Source organism: Ziziphus jujuba, chromosome 3 (assembly GCF_031755915.1).
Source record: "Ziziphus jujuba cultivar Dongzao chromosome 3, ASM3175591v1".
Classification (NCBI taxonomy): Eukaryota; Viridiplantae; Streptophyta; class Magnoliopsida; order Rosales; family Rhamnaceae; genus Ziziphus; species Ziziphus jujuba.
The window spans coordinates 23,527,526-23,543,804 of NC_083381.1; the positions used below are offsets into that span (position 1 = coordinate 23,527,526).

The 16,279-nt window shown below is 30.9% G+C and overlaps 1 long non-coding RNA gene across 1 annotated transcript; it reads right to left on the bottom strand.

Annotated features, from left to right (window-relative positions):
* Positions 1-15,567: 15,567 nt before the first annotated feature.
* Positions 15,568-16,105, bottom strand: LOC112492276 (uncharacterized). The gene is made up of 2 exons (XR_003056515.3): positions 16,019-16,105; positions 15,568-15,880 (listed from the first exon to the last, which is right to left on the bottom strand). It is a non-coding gene; the product is annotated as an uncharacterized LOC112492276 (long non-coding RNA).
* Between the last annotated feature and the right edge of the window lie 174 nt (positions 16,106-16,279).

Consider the following 16,279-nt stretch of genomic DNA (forward strand, 5'->3'; position numbering starts at 1 on the left):
GATTGGGATGATGGATTAATTGATGAATTTCAATTGATAGGTGTTAGAACTTGTTTTATAAAAATTGGAAAGAGTATATATATATATATATATATATGATTTTATTGATTTTAGACGCAATCATATAGTATCCGTATTCTGTAGTTGTGGATGTGAGTAGCGCACGGATGGAGTGTGATGAGCACGCAAGTTTATACTCTCTTGTGGTTGCCATCGGATCGAAGATAGGCAACTTTGAGATTGGCCATAGCCACCCCCTTTCATGGTTGGGATTGAGTTTTATAGCATCGGCGCTGCTGGGATGCTAGGATGGCCTAGATGCAGGTTTCTCTCTTTAACCTCCCCGTCAGGTGGTGCTTTGGAATGCTAGGCACCATCGGGCATCACTGTTATATAACATGATGCGTTAAGATATTCTCGATATGATTTTTAAAACAAATATATTAAAATCGTATTTAAAATGTATTTAATGATGTTTTTATTATTTATTTCAATTGGAGATTTTAACATGACCTTTATGAAACTTTATTATGTTTTTGTCATCTATTCATAATAATGTTTTAAAATGGATTTTATTTTGATTTCACTAATTAAATGGATTTGGTGTTTTAAATTAACTTCTGTTATATCTTTACCATTTATTTCAAATGGATATTTTAAATTGATTTTAACTATTTCACTTATTATTTAACTGATTTATTCTATATTATTTCATTGATTTGATTAGTAAATTTTATAAATTATATATATTGAGTTCAATTTTGTTTGGTTAATTTGATTTGTGTTGAATTCTTCTAATATGAATTCTATTATTTATTTATTTATTTATTTGTGATTTTGTTTTATTCTATTTATGACATTGTGTTACAATTTTAATAATTGTTATTAAAATTATCTTTTATTATTTCCATTATAAATTTTAGATCTTTAATTTATTGTACTTTATGTGCAATTTATTTAATTAATTATTTGTGATTCTTTGGGGTGTACGATTATTGAGTTTTGTGAAAATATTTTAAAAGGGGAACATTTCCAACAGAATGAATTGTGAGGGTTTTGAGAGAAAACATTATTTCAAAATACTTAGTATTTATTCATTAATCAATGTCATTTTATTGTTATATTATTATTATTATTATTATTAGTGTATAGTGTTGGGTCACTCACTGAGATAATTAATTAGCATCTCACGTTTTTGAAATTCGTTCCCCTAGACTCAGGTTAGTATATGTGATCTACCGGAGCGAGCTCGATGTCTTTATTCATGGCTGGAAGTCCAAGAAATTGATAAATTTTTATTTTAAATTAGACAAAAGGCGATGGAGTTGTAATGGGGGGAAAAATATAAGTCACATGTATTGCACATTTCTGGCCATAGTGGTGATGCGCAAAATTATATGCCATTTTAAATGATATGGCATAAAAAATTACCATCAAATCACACAGAAATTAAAAAAAAAAAATGGTTCAGATTTAAAAACAAACATGAGCAAGCATGCATAAACTCATGCAAAGGATCTAAGGTTTGTCGACTATTCATAATTAAAAAAAAAAATTCTATCTTTCCTGTACTTCTTATGTAATAGTCTAGTCCACCCGCATGAGATATTGTCTGTTTTGGGCTCAATTCGTACAGTTTTGTAAAAACACGTCTCAAAGGAAAGGTATCCACATCTTCTTATAAGGCATGTTTCGTTCTCCTATCCAACCGATGTGGAATCTCACAATCCATCCCCTTTAGGGTCTAGTGTCCTCGCTGGCACACCGATCTGGGTTTGACTCTAATACCACCTATAACAGCCCAGTCCATCCGCATGAGATGTTATCCGCTTTGGGTCCAACCCGCATGGTTTTGTCAAAATACGTCTTAAGGGAAAGATATCCACACCTTTTTATAAGGCATGCTTCACTCCCCTTTCCAACCGATGTGGGACCTTACATCTTAGTTATTTAGTATATTGGTGTTAGACTTTCTCTGCCAATTTATGAAAGAAAAAGAAAATGAAAAACAGAAAATTCTATGTACGGCATCCACAAATGATATGTATATATTATGTAACATTATATATATATATATGTATATCTAATAAAATTCAAATAAAATCCTTAATATGATGATTATTATGATATTTTTCTTTTTTAACTTTTAAATCGCATTTAGGACTGATATTTAAAATTATATTTATCAATCACTAGATTCTAACATAATTCATTTTTTAATATGTTATTGAATCTCTATTTGATCCATTTTTAAATTTTAAATCATAATATTGATATAATCTTATAATCATCTAAAGTGAACCTTAGTTTAATAAAATAAAATAGATCTGATTTGAGATTGATTGTATATATATATAGTTGCAAAATTAATATTTTAATTGTTGATATAATTCTTTCATACATACAATTCAACTAGTATTGTTTTCTATGTCAATAATATTGAGTTTAAAACCTTGCTCATTCAAGATTAAAGATGAAAAGAAAAAATGAAAATTAATGATTGAAAGAATATTATCCTATTTACTTATTGCCATTAACATAATAAATTGAGAATAATATATAGAATTATCCCTTTATTAATTATTTCCTTTTGCAGGAATTATTATACATAGTAGTACAGAAAGCAACAAGCACATAAATTTGCTAGAGGAGTCAAGCAGGCCTTTCCTGAAGCATTTTGAGGTCCCTAACCAATAGTAGGAACACGATCAACAATTCCAGAAGTGTTAACAAAAACCAAAACCCTGTCACAAAGAAAGACCGGTATGTATGTTGTATTTGGGTAAATAATAACAGCATCCACAAGAGGGTTCTCTCTCTCAATAATTTCTTCAGCTACTTTCCCTTCTTTTCCAACTAGCTCTGGCCATGAACTCTTTCCTATAACGCATGCATGCGTACCCAAAATTAAATAAATTTATTAAACTAATTATATTTATATATGAAATTATGCATAAAACAGGACAATAATTAAAAAAAAGACCAGCGCTATTTATTACCTTGGCAGTCCGTACTCATCCTTGCAGCAAAGTAACTAATATATCACACTCTTTCTCTTTTCCTTTCTATGTAATTTGTATTGGAGTTTGCTTCGATTGTGTGATTTTGTGTTTTCAGGAGGTTAATATTTATAAGGATTAGTTTCTTGAAGTTGTTGGCCATTATTGACTTTTTTTTGGGTTGTTATCCATAACAAGTTTGAAAGTTTAATGCATTCACGCAAGAAGAAGAAAAATTTACAGCTTTATATTTGAACTTTTAACTTATATGCCATTCATACTAATATAATCTTGACCAGAAAATTTGTGGTTTATTCTTGAATTCTTGATTCGGTTATGAAATTATTAGTTGACTGGATCAACATTATTAATTTAAATGCAATTATAGTACATTTGTCTTTCATTTTTTCAAGCATATTATCTTATTTAGTTAATTTCATTAACATAACAAGTGAAGAATAATATATAAGATTATCTCCTTATCAATTATTTCCTTTTGCAGGAATTATTGTACATAGTAATACTAAAAGTAACAAACATACTAATTTGCTAGAGGAGCAAGTGGGCCTTCCCTCAAGCATTTTGAGGCATATATATATATATATATATATAGTTCCTAACCAATAGTAGGAACCTTTACAACAATTCCAGACGTATTAACCAAACCCAAACCCTATCACAACGGAAGTCCGGTGTGACTGTTGCGTTTTTATCCACAATAATAGCATCCACAAGAGGTTTCTCTCTCTCAATAGTTTCTTCTGCTACTGTCCCCTCTTTTCCAACTAGTTCTGGCCATGAACTCTTTCCTATAATACATGTACACCCAAAATTAGATAAATTTATTATATTTATATATGAAATTATGCATACAAAACAGGACAATAATTAACAAAAGAGTAGCACAACATATTACCTAGGCAGTCCGTACTCATCCTTGCACAAATTAAGTAATATATCACACTCTTTTTCTTTTCCTTTTCTAGGCTTGTATTGAAATTTGCTTCGATTATGTGATTTTGTGTTTTGAGGAGATCACTATTTAGAGAGATTAGTTTCTTGAAGATGTTGTTCATTATTGACTTTCTTTTTTTGAATTTTTGGTTGTCATCCATAAAAAGTTTGGAAGTTTAATGCATTCACGCAAGAGAAAGAAATGAACATTTTAGTTTCATATATCATCCTAATATAATCTTGACCAGAAAGTTAATGGTTTTTTCTTGAATTCTTGGTGCGGCTATGAAAACATGAATTGACTGTTTAAATGCAATTGTTGTATAATTTTTTTTCTGTCATTTTTTGAAGAAAAACTTGAAAAGCGTGGCTAGATACACTTTTGCCAGCACGTACATAAGCTGGAGCAAGAGAAGATCATAACGATGACATAACTTTATAATGGGGACATAATTTTTTGGCATATTCTTAGAGGATAATATCTTATATATTAAGAAGTACTTGCTTACTAAAACAAATTAAAACTTCTTTCTTTCTCTTTATTCTTTTTCACTTCATTTTTTGTCAATTTATTAATGAGGAAAAAAGGAATTTTGTCCTTGAAAACAGAAATTTTGAAAAAGTGGCGAGTATTTACAAGAGGCTTCTCCCTCTCATTTGTTTAGGTTTTCTTTTTTTATTTTATTTTATTTTATTTTATTTTGGTAATGTTCTTCCTCTCAATTTTTGCTTCATTAGCAACTTTTGTTTCAAATATTATTCAAGGAAAGACAATCCATAGAGAGTATGATTTGGTTTAGTTTGTTGGCTATTATTGCCTACTATTCCGTTGTTAAATGATGTTGGCTCAGTTAGCATATTACTCACAGCTATGATTGAGAAATCATGGGTCCTAGACACTAGGATGAACGGAAAGTTTTTTTTTTTTTTTTTCTAATTGACTACTATTATTTAATTATCATTTAGGAAAAATTTGAAGTTTCAAATATTTACCAAAATGCACATTCTATTATTAATCTTTCAAGGAAAGTGTAAAGGATCATAATTTGCATCAACTCTAACCTCGAAGCCACTAGAGATTAAAAAACATCATCACAAAATACATCATTCTTCAATACATAATCAAATATCTTATAATTAATATGTAATTAATTAATTTGCAAATATAACTAAGCTAATTAAGTAATTAATTCTATATACAATTTTATATTTTATTTGTTAGGAAATTTGTAGTCAAGATTGATAGTATTTTGCGTTTTTTGGAAATACAAGGTTGATTGTAGCTAATAGTTAGAAGGATAATAAAATATTATTGACATACAGAAGGCACTAATAATTAGATTAAGGAGTAATAATTGACAAGGAACAAAATCAAAGCCAAGATTATTGACTACTTTATGTATGTGTACGAAACTTGCACTTTTGTGCGTGTACATGTGTGTGTTTTTCTTTTTTTGGAATATGAAAGGTAATATTAGTGACGTAATTAAAGACACAGACAATATCAATTTATACATGAAAAGGTATCTTTGATAAGATCAAAAATATACGGATATATAGCCTCATTCCACATTTCAAATGGACCTATGAAATAGCTTAAATATGGTAGATCTATCCAATTTCGGGACCTTTACAACAATCTTATGTATATTAACCCAAATCCAAACCCCATCCTCATGGTAGTCCACAGGGAATATGTAACACCTCATCCCGAAATACACCGGAAATTTCTCAAATTTGACCAAGGTTGATTGGGTTTGACTGTCGTTGATCGAGAAAGGATCAAATATTGACTTTTTGCTCCTGATGGAATTTCACATTGACCGAGATACGTTAAAAATTACACGTTGTCATGAGTCCATAGACTAGTGGCACGTTGAAAACGGAGCTACGGTTTGAAAGTTATAAGCAAAACAAGTTGAGGTCCAAACTATCCAAGGGGTGCCGGAGTTGACTTTTTTCTCATGCAAAGTTGAGCTTTGACTCATGTATGGTTGTGCAGTACTCGTCGATACGAGTTCATAGACTAGCGGCACGTCCGATTTGGACATGTGGTTTGAAAGTTGTGGAACTGTGAAGTTTTTCCGATACAGCATTTACTAATCATGGATCTGTATGTGTGTGAACAATGTGTGCCACGTGTTGTATTTTCAGCCAATCCCGTGAGTGAACAGTATCACCCATGGGTGGCTTTTATTCTAGCTAAAACGCGTGAGTCGGGGAGGAGAGAGAAAGAGGGGAGGAGAGAGAGAAAGAGAGAGCTAGAGAGAGAAACCAACCGGCCACCACCGCTTAGCCATTTTCAGGCCACCCTTTCCATACACGCGCCACCCCATCTTGAAGCCCATCTGAAAACCAACCTGCCAGCCAAAAATCACGGCCAACCGACCGTCGATGGACCCGGATCGAGACTTTTTCCGGCAGCGGTGGCGTCTCCTTCAAACCCAAATTTCTCCCTATTCTGGCCACCCTTTGACTCACCGCCAGTCCTGTTGAGTTACCCATCATCAGATCTACCTTCCCACCAAAAATCACAGCTAGTGGCCATCGGACGCACCGCCAGCGGTGGCGGATTCCGATGACCACGGCGGCTCATCGGGAAATTGACTTTCCAACGAGTTTCCAGCCGCACCGCCCATCCTTTCCCACTAATTCCGACCCTCTGAACCCAAATCCGGTATCCATTTTCCTCAATTCTTAACGGATTGTAAGAATCGAGGGTCTAAAATCCGAGAGCTTTCCGAAGAGATTCCGACCACCTCGGGTCCGATCTCTGGAAAGTAAGACCAGATTCGTAATCCTCGTTACATAAGCTTCGATTCGGTATATTACTCACAAATTTTGGTTAACGTTTGTGTTAAACCCCCCGGGTACCGGATATTATTTATCCGAATAAAATATTAATTTATTTGAGTTGTGTAATGTTGTTGTTCTAGGAGCACGTGTGCATCGTGGAATTAATCTCATGGAGGATCTTGGGTTAATTGCGTACTCGAGGTGAGTGACCCACCTTCAAAAATTAATTTTGGGTGTCAATTAATTATATTTTGTTATATTTTAATATTTGGTTGTTTATATTATATTAATTATGTGATAAATTGCAAATTAAATTTTGGTGCTGATATTTGGACAATTTGAAATGTGTATATGTGTGTGCATCAAAGCATATTTCGATTTTGATAAATTATGGAAATTTATTTTATGAAAAATTGATATTTAAAGAAATTATGATTTTAACATTATTGATTTATTGCTGAAATTATTATGAGTTTATTTCAAGCAATAAAAATGCATTTATATGGATTTATGAACTTTGGAAATTTTATGGGATTTTAATGAAATTATGCCTATCTTGAATTTTAAGGATTTAAGGATATTATTTTTAAAAAAATTATGCTTATGCATTTGAATATTGTAGATTGGAAAATTGATGCATTTGAAAGTTAATGGATTTGAATTTGATGGAAATTGTGCGATGGATTTGTGACAATGAATTATAAAGGAATTGTAGAAAAATTTACGGGTTTAATTGAATGGAATAAACCCGGTGGAATTTTTTCTTGGATTTGAAACTACATGGATTTTAGAAATTTTATAATGCATCACACATGTACCGGTGTTCTGTATATGTGGATATGATTAGTGTGCACATGGATATGATTAGCACGCATGTGGTGTGAGTAGCGCGCAAGTGGGTGTGAGTAGCGCACAGGTGATTTATGGGTTGTCCTGTGGTTGCCATCGGACCGAGGGTCGACAAGTTGATATCGATCGTAGCCACCCACCGCCATGACCAGGACACCTGTTTGCAGTGGTGCGGTGGGACGCCACGCGACCGTATGTCGGTTTCTCTCTTTAACCTCCTGTCTAGTGATACCTCAGGACGCTGGGTATCGTTGGCGCCACTAGTATATAGTGTGTGTATCAAATGGTTTTCACGACCTGATTTTTAATAAAATGTATTTAATAGTGTTTCATTAATTATTGAATTTAAAGGTTACGCAATTTTTATAAAAATGCTTTTACGAAATTATTATCCAAATTGTTTTGGTATTTTGAAATCCATTCTAATATATTATATTTTCCTTCATTTTATTATATTCTTAACATTTATATCAAATGGGTGTTTTATTTTGATTTAATTATTTCTTATTTAATTGTTCAATTAATTGAGTTATTCTAATTATTTGATTATTTTCTGAATTGTTTAAATATGATTATCATGGATATCTTTGTATTATCTGTTAATGATATGTTATTATTCTTTTAGGATTGTTACACAAGTCATTTTCATTTCTATTATTGTTCTCATTCTAATTTTGGATTCTTAATTTGTTGTGTTGTATTTGTAAATTATTCGGTTAATTATTTTTCTAAATCTTGGGCATAAAACATCGGATTTTATGAAAACGTTTTAAAAAGGGAACATTTCCAACTGAATGACCGTAAGGGTTTTGAGAGAAAAGTTATTTTCAACCATTATTGCTAAACCATTCATGTATTTATTTATTTAATAATTATTTATTCATTTGCTTATTGCTAAATTATTTGATTATTAGTAGTTAGTAAACTAGATCGCTCACTGAGATGATTAGCATCTCATATTTTCAAATCTCGTTCCCTTAGACTCAGGTGGTAGACATTGTTCAATCAGGGCGAGCTCGACAGTTTGATAGTTCACGGAACTTCGAGAAGTCTTCTTTCCTTCGTTTTTTACAATGTAATTTTCTTTCTACTTTGTTGTATAACTTTCGTCTTAATTGTATCTTATGATGCTCTGTATACCATGGGATATATTTCCTTAATTATTGTAATGATTCCCTGTTGTTATTTTGAAGTGTTGAAATTTGTGATAATATTTTGTAGTAAAGTGGGAGAAATAAGATGGTGCATTTAGGAGTGTGTTTTCAGTGCAGAGAAAATTGTGGTAAGTCCAATCCTTAGGGGAGATTCTGCCGAATTTTCCATTTGAGGGTCCGGTAGGGTTTCTCTGGGATCAGGGCTTGTCTAGAGTTCCGATGAGAGATTTTGGATGGATCCTGACAGAATACGTATAAAGAGAAAGCAGAAGGAAAAAGAGAAAGCGATAAAGGAGATGAGAAGGAGATTAAAAGTAAAAGATAAAGCTGAGAATGGAATAAACTTATTTCATTCATATAACTATAATGAAATTTTTATACACTTAAAAGAAATAATCCATTTATAAAATAATATTTACCTGACATCATATAAGATAACTGATTCACTAATAAAAAGTAATATTATCTAATTAATAAATAAGATTATTATCTCATACATCCAACCAACTCATGAGAGGATTAATTTTTAGGTCCATACCATACTATTTTGCCTTATTCCACAACAATAGCATTCAAATTAGGATTTTCTCTCTCAATTGTCGCTTCTGCAACTTGCCTGTGCTTTCCTACAAGCTCTGGCCATGACCTCTTGCCCAAAACAGACAAAGAAAATGTAAGAAGGGATTGAACTAAAACTTAATTACCTGGTCTAGAAAAAAAAAGTAAAATAACTTAATTAATTACCTAAACTCATCCTTGCTAGAAGTAATATATCAATACAGCTCTACTTTATAAGTTTTTTTATTTTACTTATCTGCGATATAATCTTGTCAGAAGATGAAGATTTCGACTTTCATTTTAACAATGACTAGTAAATATCTCTATTTTCCTTTTGTCAACTTTGACTTTTTCATTCTTTCAATAAAATTTTTGGAGTTTAATAAATTCGTCTATACACATAATAGACTGTGGTCCTTTGAAGCCCGGTCCATGTTCACATTAATCAAGCTTATAAAGGTTGGAATATAAATTTGGTCTTCATTAAATTAAAAATTATTTATAGTTTTTACTATTATAAATTAAGATGATTAAAACTGTAGAGATGGTTTTCTCAAAATAATAATAATAAAATAAAATTGTAGAGATGGACATGAAATTTGGGCTTTAATTGGAGCTTGGATTATATCAATAACGTGGGCTTTATTTGGGCCACGTTTACACATATCGGGCTGGCTAAAAACAACATCATAGATATATATGGAAGAATATCTTATTTAATTTCCATTAACATAATAAATGGAGAATAATATATAGGATCATCTCCTTAATTGTTATCCTTTGCAGGAATTATTTTACATAGTACAAACATATATGTATTACTATAATTTTGAAGCACATATTTATAGCCCCTAACCAATGACTGGAACACGTGTAACAATGCCATAATTGTTAACCCAAACCCAAACCCTGTCACATTGCGCGACCACGTTCACTGGGACTATTGTGCCTTCTTCCACAATAATGGCATCCACAAGAGGGTTCTCCCTCTCAATTATCTGTTCAGCTACTTTCCCTCCCTTTCCCACAAGCTCTGGCCATGAACTCTTTCCTGCATATAACACATGCGTGCATGCATACCCAAAATTAGATAAATTACATGTCAATTAAACTAAAGTTTATATTTATGTATGAAATTATGCGCATAAAACAGGACAATAATAGACTGGCACAACGTGTTACCTTTGCACTCGAGACTCATCCTTGCAAAAAAATAATGTATCACACTTTTTTCTGTTTCTTCTTAGGTTTGTATTGAAATTTGCCTTGTTTGTGATCTTGTGTTGCTGAAGATCACTATTTATAGGGATTAGCTTCTTGAAATTGTTGATCACTATTGACTTTTTATTTTTTATTTTTTTTGGTTGTTATCCATAAAAGTTTGAAAGTCTAATGATGCACGCTAGTTTGAAAGTTTTTATGGTTTTTTTCTTGAATTCTTGGTGCGGCTATGAAATTATTAAATATTGACTAGATCAATATTTAAGTGCAATTAAAGTTATTAGATGTTGGGTTGTGAGAATGGAAGGAAAAGGAGAGTGGAATGGAATGGAGGACAAAAATGAGGTGGAAAGTGCGTGGAATTTATTTATTTTTGTTTGCTTACATTTTGGAATCACCATGTGAATCTATAATAAAACGAAATCATTTTGACAAAAATACTCTTAATATCTAATTATACATTTAATGAAACTAATTATGTAGAAAGAAAAAGTGAAGAGAGAAAGTAGAAGGAGAATATGTAGAGAGAAAGAGTTGAAAGGGAAAATTTTAAAAAATAAATAAATAAAAAGAGAAAATGGAGAGATAAAATATAGAAACCATTATAGGAGACATGAAACCATTGCCAAATTATCTCTTTGTTACCTTTGCTCTTTTCAGAATTTTCTTTTCATACTACATGGCATGCCCGTTACAAATGAGATTATAACTCAGTCATCCCGAGCCCGTATTTTTATACATCTCTTATTTGTAATTTTTTTAAGATTATTTTTATTAATATGTATTGTGCATCTTATTCAATGCATTTACTACATAATCATTCCTTATTTAAAGTTCGAATTTTCTAACTAAATAGTTCTTGCATATATATATATGGCATTAAAAAAAAATTGAGAGAGAGAGAAAGAGAAATAATTTGGTTGCTCTCCTTTAAATTTAAATTAAAACCGGTTGTTTAAGTTACATAGAGGAGAGGAAGAATCAAATATCTAATTAATAAAGGAAAACATCTTATTAATTTAGTTTTTAATATATATAATATGTAGAGAATAGACTCTCTCTCTCCTTTATTGTATTTTATTTTATTTTTTCCGATGTTGAATAGACTCTTGATTATTTCCTTTTGGCTAGTATGGTATTATATCCCATGGTACAAACATTAAGAAACGTGTAATATAATTTCCGGACAGAGCAAGTAACCCTCAAGCAAAACAAACGTCAGCCATTTGTAATATGTAGCTATATTGAACGAGATTAAACTATTTTAAGTAAAATAACTTAATTTTATAGAATCAAATTTAAAGTATTTCAATCCAATCTAACTCAATTTAAATTAATATTATATTTCAAATGGACCCTTATGATACATAGTTTAGATATGGTACATCTATCCAATTATGCGGACCCCTACAACAATCCCATATTTATTAATTCAAGCCGAAACCCTACTCACGTTCATCCATAGTGGCTATTACTTTGTCTTATTCCACAACAATAGAATTCAAATAAGGATTTGCTTTCTCAGTTGTCGCTTCTGCAAGTTGTCCTTGCTTTCCTACGAGCTCTGGCCATGACCACTTGCCTAAAACAGACCAAAAACAGAAAAGAAAGTGTAAGAAGGGATTGAATTTTAGTATAAAACTTAATTTCCTGTTGTAGCATGAAAATAAAATAACTTAATTACCTAAACTCAGCCTTGCTAGAAGGAATATATCACCACAGCGCTACTTTTATAAGTTTTTGTATTGTACTATATTTTAATCTGCCATATTATATATGTTGTTGAAGATGAAGATATATAGACTTTCATTTTAATAATGATTAGTAAATATCTCGATTTTTTTTTTTTGTTGACTTTGATATTTTCTATTTTCTATAAAAAATTCGGAGTTTAATAAATTTGTCTATGTATATAATAGATTTTGTTGGTCCTTTCAAGCTCTGTCCATGTTCACATAATGGGAATAAAAAATTATCACCTTCTTTATTGGTCTCTTCAAAAAAAAAAAAAAAATGGGAATAAAAAATTTAAAAAATCCATAAAACTTGTTAGAAATTAGATCTGGAATTAGACTATTAATGAAGAAGATAGATTTAAGCTGTCTCATGGAGAAGAAGAAAAAAATGAAAAGCGTTAAGCTATGTAGCTGTCTATTTGGATTCTTTAATATAATATGTAATTAATAATACACATGTTATGATGTAATTGGCTATGTGTACCAACTTAAATGCCATGTCAATGCACATTGTGTACTGAATAATCAAGTTATAATGGTTGGAATAGAAATTTTATCTTCATTAAATTAAAAATTAAATAGTTCTTGCCATAAAAAATTAAGATGATTAAAACTGTAGATTGGGCTTTATTTCAAGTTTGGATTATATCAATAAATTAGGTTTATGTGGGCCTAGGCTTATATGTAGCGGGCTGATTACATCCTGCAGCTCTCAACGCTTCTGTTTTTCAGGACAAACTTCATTTTCCCTCAATAAATTAAGCCGAACTCCACAAACTTCATTTTCCCTCAATAAATTAAGCCGAACTCCATGCCATGGTATCACACACACACACACACACACACACACACACACACACACACGCACGCACGCACACACAAAAACAAGGTTAATTTACATAGGGCACTAGGTGGGAGGGATTAACGAAAGGGTAGTTGCTGATTTTTGGATGAACAAATGGACGCAGACCTTATTCGTCCATTTTTAGGGAATAAAATTCAATTTCCAAAGTTGATCAATCTTATCTTTTCCAAAGTGTTTGAACAAAGCCTAAAGTTTTCAAAATGTTATAACAAAATCTATCTCAAATTCATAACAAAGTGTTCAAACCGCACTATTACATGTTATTGGCCTAGAGGATATTAATTTTGTTTTTTCTTTTTGATTGTTGGAGATTAGAAACGTCAAAAAACAATGTAACTTATTAACTTTTAATGTATCCAAAATAGAATGATTTATTAATTTAGTTTTCAATACCACAAATTGAAAAATATGTCTGATTTTTATATTATTTCATCTAGTAGGGAATAATTTTTCCATGGTATATCATATTAGGGAATTTTATAACTAATTTACTTGTTAGAAAAAGCAAACCCTAAAAGCTAAACCATTAACTGGGGATAGCCTAGGTAAGATAGACCTAATCAATTATAGGGACCTTTATAGCAATTCCTCTTTTATTAACCCAAATGCAAACTCTATCCTCATGGTAGTCCAAAGGGACTACAAAGCCTTCTTCCACAATAATAGCATCCAAATAAGGATTTTCCTTCTTGATTGTTACTTCTGCAACTTGCCCTTGCTTTCCTAGTAGCTCTGGCCACGATGATCTCTTGCCTAAAAACACATACAAAGCAGAAAGCCAAGAGGAATTGAACTACAGCATATGAACAATAATATTTACATATATTTACACTAATATAATTACCTGAACCCGTTTGGGATAAATAATATATCACATCTCTATTTTTATATTTCTGTGTTGTAGTTTTATTTCAAATAATTGTGATAAATTATGTTGTTGAAAATAATTATTTACGAACACTATAATTATCTACAAATATTTTAGATTTTTTTTTGTCAACATTTAAATTTAAATTTCCGTTGCCATATCTATTAAAATTTTATGGTTGATAAATTCGTCTGTGTAAGTATATTTATATAGCTATGTTAGAACTTTTTTGTTTTTATTTAATTTAATTTATTTATTATTATTATTCTTTTAATAAGACCATGTTGGACCTCTATATAAGTAGATTGATGTAGACTATTTTGGGCATTTCCAGCCCGGCCCGTTTTCATAACAATCATGACTTTAAAGGTTTGACTAGAAACAACATCTGCAAAAAGGATAAAAATTTGATCTTCACCGGAGACACAATTAATCAATCAAATCCTTGTTATTAAAAAAAAAAAAAAATTATAGAGACACGGGTCTCATCTGGGAGAAGTAGAGACCGGAGACCGACATGAAATCTAAAACTCGAAATCTGGGCCTTAGTTGGACCATTGTAAATAGAGCTTGGGCTTTTATTTGGGTCTTAGACTATATATAGCGGGCTGGCCTTAAAATCTTGGGTTTGATGAACTGACTTTGATCCTGCCCACTTAGCAGTCGAATATATACATGCAATGTGTTAAACAGCTCAAAGTCAAATTTGTAGAGATCCATACATATAAATATATATGTAATATATATTTATTGGTAACTGTTAAGGTTCATGTGTCATGCTTATACTATGATTTTTTTGGTTTTTTTTTTTTTTTTTTTTTTTTTTTTGGGACGTTGAGCTGAAATTTCTATTAAGTTGATGAAGAAGAAATACTCATATACTTTGGTTAATTTGGCTACATCGAGAACTATAGAATTCTTTCTGACATTATTTTTAAACTCTCTGTTCATAATAATGGTCCTCTGCTATGTAATAACAGCCAGATCATGATGATCATCCTAGCTTAAGACTCCGCTTAAAAATTCATCCAAAAATAAAAATAAAAATAAGACTCCACTTAAAATAATTAGTTACTACTTTCTAGATAGATAGGGGAACAAAAAAATACAACATCTAGTTTTGTTGAGAAAAATTACAATATGTTTAATTCATGCCAAAATGAACCTTTGAACAGAAAAAGTACAAGATTAATTATGCCTATGGGACAGGTAATTTACAAATTAAGATTACTCACAATGGTATGGAAACAATTTATTTTTGATCGTTTGAATTATCATATAAACATAAGAAAGAAGTAAAATTACGAGCGTCGATGACTTTTGTAACGAAAATAATAAGGTTCTATTAAGTTAACTTTTTTGTGAATTTAAAATGTAATGCTTTGTGAACTATTAATGTAAGTACGGTTATATTATTTGGAAAATAAAATTTAGGGTATAAATTTGATGGCTCTAGCAGTAATAATGATTTTAAACTTTGAAAGAGAAAAACATATATTTGATTTATATATATATATATATATTAATGAAATATATTTTGATTTAGATATGAATACAAAGGTGTTCATTCAGATAATAGAACCTCCTTATTTATGGTAGGTTGGTAGGGATTAAATAAATGGTAACAATTTTGCATATTGGAGGTTGGAGATTATATAGGGTAGCTATTGGGGTGCCCCTAATTAATTAACCAATTACAGGGACCCTTTTAACAATTCCATGTGCATTAACCCAAACCCAAACCCTATCACAACGGAAGTCCTGGGTTACCACACTTCCTTCCAACACGATCATAGCTTTCACACTTGGATTCTCTCTGTCTATTGTTGCCACTGCATATTTCCCATCCTTACCCATAAGTTCTGGCCATAAATATTTGCCTGAAAATTTAAACCAAAAAAAAAAAAAAAATTAATCAAACTTTATATTAATTTTTATGTATTCGAAACTAAATATTTACATATATATATATATATATATGCAACATAACCGAAAAAATGAAAAATAAAGATATGTACCTACACAATAAGCACTCATCTTCTCTTGCTAGAAGTGCAAATTATTAATACTCTCCTCTATATTCTTTTCTTAGCTTTTTATTTGTGAGTTTGTGTTGTGATGAGAGGATTATTTATAGTTCGTCTTGGGGCCACTGTTTACCTTTTTTAAGTTTGAAGTTAATCACATTTTTATCAAAAAAAAAAAAAAGTTAATTAGATTTAGTATTAAATGCATCCCTAACAAGGGATCTTATTTAAACTCTGTAGATATAGTAAGCC